The following is an 11601-nucleotide window of genomic DNA, read 5'->3' on the forward strand; positions in this document are numbered from 1 at the left end:
AGATATATTTGTAAAATGATTGATTTTGGACATCGTTTGGTTGGGGTAATCCCACATGATACCCTGGGACTAAGATGTAAGGCTTCTGATCACAGTTGCCTGGACTAGGGCTTGACATAGGATCCTGATTATCAGACTCACTGAGCTATATTAATTAACTGCTGAGAGCAGGGTGTACCCTGCCCTAAATCTCTTCTATTTGGTAAAACAGACATCTTTCAGACTGTGTTTTGCTCTAAGAGACTCCAATTTACAAGCCACTTACTTTTATTTTTTAATGAAGGGTGTTTCTACCCCTGGTTGGACATGTGGATGGCACCATCCAATGGGCCTCAAGTACATATCACAGACTGACAACCTATACTTGCGAATAGAAATGGCGCCTGCCTGTAAATTCATTGGGGGTGGGGTGGATTAGGACTGAAGGAGTATATGGGTGCATTAAAATCAAAACTATAAAAATAGTGACAGAATAGGGGCTAGAGACTGAATCATCAAGATTAATATATGAAAGAAGCAGGAGAAAGACCAGAATCCATTCCTTAGTTGGGCCTCATCTAACAGAGTTCACAGAAATAAAATAAAATAACAACAGGAAAAGGGGTGTTGTATAAAGGTCTTATAAAGGATTATATACCTCAGGTCACAAAGCTTTTAGGGTTCTTTCCTCAGCTCACTGGCCAACTACCTACCTTATAAGTGCTTTCTCTCTCTTAAACTGCCTCAAATTCTATTTTTAACCATATACAATCTTTTGTCCTGTGACACAAGAGCATAGAATGAAGTGGTCTCTGAACTCAGACCAATTGACAAGCACTCTGCATGTTTTATACTTTCCTTTATCTCCTCTTTCGATACTGGCCAAAAGCCTTAGCAGGCTTTCCAGACACTCTAGGCTTTCTTACAGTTTCTTTGACCTCTACACTTAACTTTTAAAAGTATGACTTCTTCCATTCTATCTCCCTTCCTTCTAGCAGCTGTGGCATTTTCTTCTTGCCTATTCCATTGTTTTCATCTAAAATGTTAGTAAAATTGTCCTAGAGCTTCCTGGGTTTGTTTTAAATTCTGTTATTAATGAGACTAAGAACCTAGAAGAAAATGTCTATTTGCCTAATTAACACAACAGAGCCCACAAACTTATTGAACAAATTAGTTGAAGGAAAGGATATAAGGCCCTCATTGGGTCTCTGTAAAGAAGTGGGCACCTACTGCTGTGATGGTGAATATCCATGACCCTGTCATTTGACCACCTGGTGTATGCCTCAAGAGACCAGCAGGCAGAGAACTCCCTCCCCTTAAAGGCTTCAGCTCTGATGGCTCCCAGTTACTTAAATAGCCTGCTTGAATTGCTTCTCCTCCTGCCTCTGCTCCCCAAGTCTGGATCTACAGTACACCTGTACAAATATCATTTGTCACAACCTGGTTCTGACTTTTTCTTCACTGTATTACTGCTACTCAGCTCTGATCCTGATGCCTAACTCTCCAGCAATAGCTAGAATCCAAGGTCCTCAGATTCTTCTCCAACTTAATTATTTTATCAGTATAGATTTGCATTTCTATCTGCTTCTCTGCTTGTTGGTACTTCTAAAGCTCTTTCTGTAGCCTACATATGTGTGCATGTGCATATGTATTTACAGTGTGTTGAATAATGTGTGATCTCAAAGTTAATGTTAATAATTAAGAGTTAAATGAAGAAAGGGGTAGTATCTGGCTAATTTCTGCCATACTATATGAATTTATTGCTATTTAATAAATTCTGACATTATGGAAAGACACATCTATGTTGCTGATACAATACACACAAAATACTTTTTTTGCATGTATCTGTTTAGCAATTCTTATATGTATGTATATGTGGGTACAGGTGTGTGGAGTACACATATGCCATTGCTTACATGTAGACATCAGAGGATTACTTGTGGTAGTCTGCTTTTTCTTTTTCTGTCATGTGGGTTCTTGGAACTGTTTTCAAGCTCTTAGGCTTGGTGACAAGTGCCTTTACCCTCTGAGCCATCCTTACCAGCTCAACATTATTAGAAAAATGAAAACTAACTCTTTTTTTATTAGTTTAAAAACTAGAAGAAAACTGTGTACAAGTATGGGCAATTTCTTTATGCCATCAAGACATGAACATGATACCATCATGGATCAAAGGGAGAATAAAAAACTGAGAGAGAAGTAGAGTGACATTGTTAAAAAGCCTAGGTTAATCTGTACTTGAATTACAATAATTATATGAGACAGTGTGTTCTGTTTTGGTTACATTTATTTGAACTCCATACCTCCTACCCCCCCTGCTGTTTACAGATAAAGCAAGTTCAGTGATTGGAAATCTACAACCCAGTGGAGGAAAAATCCAGAAAACTGAATGTTTTCACATGGTCCACATATGAAGGGTGGCTTCTCCTACAGTTTTATGTGACTGAAATAAATAAGTGAGAAAGACAAAATGATATTATTCCATTACAAATGAAAAGTATGTGACATTCACATTTAACTTTTCCTAAATTTATTTTACTGGAACACAGGTACTTACTCATTTATGTATCAAACTTGTCTAATCTTGTACTATAGCAGCTGCCTTGATTAGTTTTGACAGCATTTGGATGGACCATGAAATCTAAAATATTTATCATTTGGCCTTTTACAGAATAAGTTCATTGACCTCTGATCTAACTGAAACAGTTGATTCCCAAAAGCCCTTTTTGTTTAAGCTTCTTTTTGTTCTACTAGGGAGATGATAATGGGGCTCATTGAAATTTATGGCTTTATCTTAGACTAAGAATTGAAGTACAGGCAGGTATAGGTAGGGGTCACTTTTACCCACTCAGGGAATAACTCAGTGAGTAAGGATTTTATTCACTATCAAGTAGGAGAAATTGTCCATGAGAACTTTGAATAATTTGTTAAATGTCACCAGGTGAAATGCTTTCTGACTCAAGTCCTGGAAAACCTGTTTTACACTACGAGCTGTAGACATAGAGAATCAAAAGCAGGGCAAACATTTGTTCACTCTCTACAATAAGTTCTAGGTTTTATTTTCACATTTGTTGGATTCATGCACAAAGCAATCATCTAAGCTAAGTCATAGTTGGGGTGGGAAAGCCATTAATAAGAGACCAGAAAATGGAGCCAGTCCTCATTAGGAATTTTTATAAACATGGTCCAGGAATCTCAAACTGCAAGCCTTGGAATGCTGAACCTGGCACTATAGATCCACAACAGTGCACCTGATGACTCAAGACTTTGAGCAGGACAGAATGTCTGCCCTTACTTGCATGATCCTGATTTGCATGACCTCTGTTTGTATTGCAGAGATTGCATAAATGAAAATTATGAACACAACAGTTCACTCTACACTTGCACAACTGCACCTGAGCTAATCTGGACTGTACTCTTCTGCATGATGCAAAGTACTTTCTGGAAATTGCGCACAAACTCACGTTAACTATAAAACACTTTTCTCAAATAAAAGGTCCCACAGCCTATTGATTAAGTTGTGGTGGCACAGTAGTTTTCAACTCTGTTGTTTTGCTGTTATGAATATGTTATAAACTACAATAAACCCTTGTTTGTATCTGTTCATCAGTATTAAGGAAGTAGTGTCTGGTTGCTAAACTACTTTATTCCACACACATGTTTTTATTTGTGTGTGTGAGAAAACAGTGTTCATTTTATTTATCTAAGACAATGAATGTGAAATCAGAAGTTGCATTTAAACACAGGTTTTCTAGGATCACCGATGCATGGTCTTTCTGCTAGAACATGGGAGAAGAAAACACAAAAGAGCAAGGAAAGGACAACATTTGTTGGAAAAGCAACACAATATATAATATTAGGCAAAGGCACCCAATCTTGGGAAGAGAAGTGTGATACAGATTCTAGTCTATAATGAATTTATACAAACAAATGTGGGTAGGGTTAGAGTGTAACATTTAGAAAGGAAAACCAGAAAGAGAAATTTAAAAAAAAGATGAAATCCGTGCTGAATAGTTCACATATATAGTATATTCTCTGAATGATCTCTCCAGGCATAACATATTTCCAATTTAAAATGTCCTTAAATGGACAGTATCCACATTTAATTGCTTGAGAGGTTATTATCTTAACAGTAAATCTCAATTTCAAATTATGTTTTTCCTTTATTCTATAGCTCTTTGTATGTCATATTATATTAGTTACTTTTCTGTCGCTGTGGTAAAACACTATGACCAAACAACTCAAGGAATAAAAGTTTATTTTGGCTTATGGTTCCAGAAGGATAAGAGTCCATTATGGCAGGAGGCATAACAGCATGCGGCAGTCATGGCACAAAGACCAGGATGCTAAAAAATCATATATTAAACTGTGTATGCAAAGTAGAGACAGAAAAGTGGAAGTGAGGCCATGCAAAGAACTCTCAAAGTCAACTCCCTAGTGAAATACTTTCTCCAGAAAAGCTGTACTTTGCCAAATACCACCACCAAGTAGGGCATTTATTATGCAAACCACCACAACTACTAAGTTTAGTGTTTTATTCCTTACACATTTTTAGCTTTTCTAATAAGAGTTTGAAGAGTATTAGGAGTATTTTTAAAATGTCCCAGAATCTCTAAAACAAATCATTGATGCTGACTAAATGTTCTGAAAACCAAAAGACAAACAGATTAACTCTAGAAATACAAGAACTGTAAGGAACTTAAAACACATTCTATTTTAGCAGCTTTGTGAAAGAAAACTTGTAAACTTATCGGAAGAGAGTCCTACAATAAGAGTTGTCCCTTTGAAGAGTGAAGAGGACACTATAAATAATTATGTTGGGACAATACAATTAATCTGAGATTGTCTAGGCTTGAGCAGAATGTATGGTGACCCTAATTAGAAGTAACAAGGGCTATCTGATGATGGGAGGAGTCATGATAATGAGGCAGTGATAAATGAACAGATTAAACTGAGGTCAGATGACATCACTGGAGCAGAGGATATACTGGGACAGAGAAATTAATGAATGCCAGCAACTGCTCAAGACAATTATAGTATCAGTTTCAGAAAAGCTGTAAGTACTGAGGTACTGCCTTACTTGTTAGGGTAAAAATTGGAAGGACTTGAGGGGATAGGGGCTTCTAACAATTTGTATTGAGCGGGGTCAGAAATGAGATCACTATAACTACACCAATTAGGGTATCTCATGAAAGTTAATTATTACTAAGAACACTAGTTTTCCATCCCTGAAAACAACAACAGAAATGATCAGAAAGCCTAATGTCATTTTGTAGCTCCTAGCCAGCTGGCAGGTAGCTACCATGTGACTTCTTCTGATGCATACTTGATTGGGCTTGTTGAAAGGAGCAATTGAACAAAAATAGCAATTCTCATCCCAGACATATTTGTCTGGCTGTTACAGTCTTATGATTTTGTAGTGAATTATGTTCTGGCCACCATCTCATGGGGTTTTCCAAGATACATAAAAACAAGGTTTCTGTTTCACCTTTCCTCTTTTCTTTCCTCCTCTGATGGCATCAGTTTTCTGTATATCATCTTTACCCTTTTCCCCTCTTCCTGTCCTACTGTCTGATACCCTTTGTGAGTAGATACCATGTTGACAATGGAGAAATGAGCCTTTGGCTTTCCTATAATCAAATGAGGTAGCAACAGCATTAAAAGAATGAGGTAGCAATAGCATTGAAGGAATTTGCTTCACCTGTGTATTTCCTGCTCTGTTCCCACATGTAGTTTTTTTTTATCTGTTGAAATTTCTTATGTTATCAAATCTCATAATAAACTATAGAACTTGACAGCTACACATTTATTGGCAAACACTACTTTGAAAGAATGTGTCCTTAGAGGATCAGTCTTGACAGTGTTTTATCCAACATAGGTTGAAACATTGGTACAGACATCAGTCAATGAGAGCCAGCTGCATTCAAGAATTGTGCTGATTGTGCACACTCATTCACCTCCACAAGCTTAGCCATCATTTGGTTATTCATTCCAAGCCCCAGCAACCTGCCTACTTGATGGATGCAAGATAACATCTAACACATTACCAGCATCTTGTATAATGCCTGGATCTGATATGCTTTTTCCCCTAGACCATACAACTTGAGATTTAAATGTGGCAGTGACATTATTTTATAGTTTATCTTGAAAAACAACTTACCTCTGGCTAGACAAGGCAGGCAGTGTGGTAGCAAGGGTATTTTGATTTCTTTCAAGAACGTTATGGAGTAGTATAGCATGGCAAAACTGAAGAGCCGAAGTAGTATAGGCTAGAAAGGCAGTCCTCTAGGCAAACAAAATTGTTTGCTCTTTAACACTGAATAGCATTTTGAAAAGAACACGCTGGTAAACAGACAGCAAAGATACACAGGAGACTTCCTCATACTCAACATAAAAGAGAGCCAAAGGAAAATCATGGTTCTGCAAGTAGCACACTACTTAAGATGGATGAGATTAAATCACTGCTAAACTTGCAAAAGTCACATGCATGAGTTTCCTTTCTCATGGGGTTGACAGAGGTGACTTTTTGAAACATTTCTACTCTTGTAGTCTGTCATGCGTTAATAGTGTGCAGAAATGGAATCTTGGCCATTAATGATGCTCTCCCCTCCAAACAAATTATGATTTGTAGACTTGCTTACCCCTAGATTTTTCTCTAATAAGGGACATCTATGGTCCTTAACAATTAGCTCTAAGAAGTTTGCCTGGCTAGGAAAAGGATTGTGTAGTGTTTGAGTGGCTAGGTTGGTTAACTCTCAGTATTTCTGTCTAAATTCCAAATTAAACAAAATTGGAAGCTTTGTATTAATAATTTTAAAAAGTCTTTGTGATATAGTACATTCAATGCTCAAAACATTTAAAATGTTTTAGTATGTACGATCAACTGTGTTTATTAAAGTCTGTTTATTGAAAAATATGGTTAAAGTCTACTGACTTAAAGGATCTAAAAGAATACTATTTAACTGTCCCTCATCTGATGGTTCAATGGGCACTGGCATCTTTAAAGCCATTAAACATCTTATCAAATATATTCATGTTAGATGATAATTTCCTAAATATATTGAACCATTGCTACTATTTTTAGTGGATGTATACATAATTTAAGCAATCTTGTTAAAAGAAAGCCAATTAATCTTTTGATAGCCAGGAAATTATGTTGTGGTAAAATTAACAATCTTAATATAAGTAGGGAGTCTAATTTTAACAGGGACTCTTCATTGTCATCCCTCTTATCCTTTCCTTGCTATTTTCTGCAGTATAGAGAAGTTACTTGATATTCCCAAAGTGTGTATTTGAGCATGATAGTGACCTTGTTAATTGTTGCTCTCAGGAACTGCAGTGATTTGTAGAACAACAATAGCAAATACAGAAACAAAAGACTAAAAGCAAAAACATTTTCTCATTCTTAAAAGCTTTGTTTGATAATACTTTCAAAACTTTTAAAACTGTCAGAAATAGTTATGCTTTGCTATATATGTGTGAAATTGCAATTTAAAAACACAGAATTGTTTTTGTCTTTGGATATTTGCCTATTATGAAGAAATAAAGGCATTACTTGGATGTAGGAGTAGATCCTCAAAAATTCATACAGAGGAGCTGTAGTGGGCAGTTTGCTTTCTGTGCTTATGCCAGGAAGCTACATAAAACGTCAAGGTTTTTATGACTTTCTTTGCCACTTCTTCCTGACCCCAGTCCTCTCTAGTGATGATTATTTCTTCTGCTGTTTGTTTGTTTTCTGAGACAGGCTCTTGTCATGTTGACCAAGCTGGCCTAGAATTTCAGATTTCAAGTTTTGATCTTTGTTCATTATAGATTTTTTTTTAAATTAAGTTTGATTCAGGGGAAGTGATGGGGGTTGAACTCAGGGCCTTGTAAGTGTTAGATACTTTTCTACAGACTAACGTCCTCCCGAGCACTGACTTTTCAGAAATATTAAATTATTGTCTTGGTTAAAAAAAAAAAAATTCAAGGTTTTGTTAAGTTCAAGAACTTTTACATTTTTACCTGCCAAGTTCAGGACACACATGAAAAAGCAGACATTTTATCATTAAAACATCCAGTTAATTTGTATATATGATGTCAACTTTCTGAGTAAATGTTGGGGTCTAGGATCACCTAAATAATGAGGACAGTGCCTCCAAAGTCAAAGTAAACCAGTAAGCAACTCTATTCACCATGAGGGCAACACTTCTAGCCAGCCAGGGCCACAGTTTAGGCTAGCGAGCTGACCTGCAGCCCTGGAAGGAGGGAGTCAGCTCTTTTTAAAGCATAAAACCACAACCAGATGTCCAGGGGATGATTAAGAAAGGATTTAGTGAGCACTCGGGAGGCAGAGGCAGGTGGATCACTGTGAGTTCGAGGCCAGCCTGGTCTACAAAGTGAGTCCAGGATGGCCGAGGCAACACAGAGAAACCCTGTCTTGAAACAAACAAACAAACAAACAAACAAACAAAAAAAACAAAAAAAAGAGAAAGGATTTAGTGCAGGGTGTGGCAGCAGCAGATTATCTGTTTAAACTCAGGGACAACTAACATTTCAACAGTATTGTCCCATTCTTATCTGCTAGCTCAGGCCTTGCAGGTTTTTCCTGTAACTAAGGTGAATCTAGGGCCAAGGACATTCAGCAAACTATCTGAGAATGGGGGTAACTCTGGCCCTTCAATTTTCTGAGTACTTGATACCTGATAAGATCTCCATGGCTTGGCTTTGCCTCCTTGAGAGCAGCACAGACTATATTTCAGCTTTAATAAAACTTTGGTAAAAAAAAAAAAAAAAAAGACATTTTTTTTCTGGCTTTTATAAATAAAAACAAATTAAAGTTAATGTAGACAGTATTGCCTATCATTATGAGATTTCAAAGAAAGTGTGTTTCAATATAAGATATTTTTTTTAATACCAGAAAGGTTTTGTAGCTGTTGCTGCAGCACAATTTTACCTAAGCTGACTGAAGTACTTAGTAGCTGTGCTTTTTATTTGCAACGTACTCACTTATGACAACATGAACACCAAAATGAGCCCGTGTACCATTTCTTCTGGCAAAGTCATCTGCTCAAATTTAGGACTGGTAATTTTTGTCGGTTTGCCACAAATTAGAGTAATCTGGGATGAAGGACTTCAGTTGAAGAACTGGCTTAATCACTGTACTGTGGGCATGCTTGGGGGGTAATTTTCTTAATTTTGCTAATTGATGTAGGAGGGTTTAGCCCATTGTGGGTGGCTCATGCTGTATAAGAATAGTGGTTGAACCTGATCTACATAACTAGTTCTAGGAGAACCAGAGCTACACAGTAAGACTGTTGGTAGTTTTTTAGTTTTTTGTTTGTTTAGGGTTTTTTTGTTGTTGTTATTTTTATAAAGAAAGTAAGAAACAAAGAAAAGTTAGCTGAGCAAAAAAGATAAATTAATTTACTTATTAAATAGCTGAGCAAAAAAGATAAATTAATTTACTTATTAATTAGCCTTCCTTCCTCCATGGTTTCTGTTCCTTCCTTTGCTTCCCTGGAGAAAAAACGGTGATCTATAAACTGAAATAAACACCTTCTCCTCACAAGTTGCTTTTGGTCATCGTGTTTATCATACCAACAGAAAACCAAACTACACCAGAAATTGGTACCAGAAGAGTGAGGTTTTGATGTTATGGACCTGACTGTGTTTTGATGGAAAGCTTTTGGAGCTTTGACTCAGAAAAGCTGTTGAGTACTCAGAGCTTAATGGGATGTTCTGTGGGGCCTTGCAGGATAAGAATGCTAAAAGAAATGTAGGCACTGGAGGCCTGGCTTTCGACAAATCAGAAAAAAATCCAAAGGTAGAGCAAGGCTGTGTATGTGATATTTTGCATTAAGATTGTGGATGTTAAATGTTTCTTTTTACTAGGACAATGGAAGCTGGTTAGCTGAAGCTGAAAAATCATAAGTGATTAATAAGTATAAGTGAAGTGAAATCTTAGGAGAAGTATTTCTTCAGGGACTGAAGACAGCAGATGTTATTCAGGATATCAAAGGATGCATTTTAAGCTGTCAACGCAACTTGGAAATATGTAAGAGTATCTCAGATGGATATCACTTTGAATGCATAAGAGATGCAGGGTTGAGGGAGTTATGGAGACTGGCTGAGTTCTGTCACCATGTGACAGTGTTGATGTCCTTACATTAAGGTCTTGAGAAACCAGTGGTGAAGAGGCAGGATCAATTGTAGTAGAGACCTGAGTATTAAAGGTTTCATGGAGAGAATCTGAGGCTTGGTACCCATGTGTCATAGTTGGAGTCTCTGAAGAGAGGCTGAGAGGGGCCCTTGGTGAAGCTACAGGCTCAGCTGTAGTTTAGATCTAAAGATATTGCAGATGCCAGGACTATAGACTGTATACTATGGACTGCTCCAGGTATGGAATAGAGCTAGTTTCTAGCTGAGACTCCTAGTAGAAGGGCTCATGTAGGATGAAGAGGACACCCTCTAGTTACACAAGACTCCTAGTGGAGAACATCAACCCACCCACAAAAATTTGACCCCAAAGTTACCCTGTCTACAAGATGTCCAGGTATAAGGATAGAGCAAATAGAGCAGAGATTGAAGGAATGTCCAACCAATGTCTGGCCCAACCCAAGACCCACACCATGGAAAAGAGTCAGCCCCTGACACTATTAACTATACTCTGTGATGCTTACAGAGAAGAGCCTTGTATAGTTGTATGCTGAGAGGCTCTACACAGCAGCAATTCAAAACAGATGCTGAGATTCACAGCCAAACATTGAGTGAAACATAGGGAGTCTTGTGGATGGGGGTGGGGTCAGAGGATAAAAGGTCTTGGGGGTGACAGGAATGCCACAAGAAGACCAACAGAGCCAACTAATCAGTGCCCAGAGGGCCTTGGGGTGACTGAAGCACCAACCAATAACCAGGCATGGGCTGGACCTTGGCCTGCCACACAGATATAGCCAATGGACAGCTCAGACTCCATGTGGGTCCCCTAGTAAGGGGAGCAGGACTGTCTCTAACATGGACTCTGTTATCTGCTTTTTGTTCACTTCCCTCTGGAGGGGCTGCCTTACCAGGCAATAGGGGAAATGTTCTGATGCAACTTTGATGAGCTGGGGTGGGTGGGTATCGGAGGAGGACTCTGCTTTTCTGAGGAATAGAATAGGGTGGATGAAGGAAGAGGGGAGAGGGTGGGATGGGGAAGAGAGGAGGGATGGGGCTATGACCAGGATGTAAAGTGAATAAGAAAAAAATTTTTTAAAGGTATGGAATCTTTTAATTTTACAGTAGTCCAGAGTTGAGAGACTTTGGGTTTTTAAAGGAAACCTGGACTTTTAATGATGAAAAATTTCAAAGACTGTGCTGCTGTGTTTAAAGTTCTACTGTACTTTATATTATGATATTAGCAAGTGGTCTTGGTGACAAAGAAGAAAGGAAAAGTTATATCTTAGCAGTGTTGTGTTTGTATGGCAAGCTGGCTGACAAGCAATGGATTATGCTGGCTACATTTTATTGTCTACTTGACATAAATTAGAGTCACCTAAGACAAAGGAACCACAAATGAATAATTACTACAATCAGAATGGCCTGTAGACTTGTCTGTGGGAATTTTCTTAATTGCTAATTGGTATAGGAGGCCTCAACACACTT

This window comes from Acomys russatus, chromosome X (genome assembly GCF_903995435.1).
Source record: "Acomys russatus chromosome X, mAcoRus1.1, whole genome shotgun sequence".
NCBI lineage: Eukaryota > Metazoa > Chordata > Mammalia > Rodentia > Muridae > Acomys > Acomys russatus.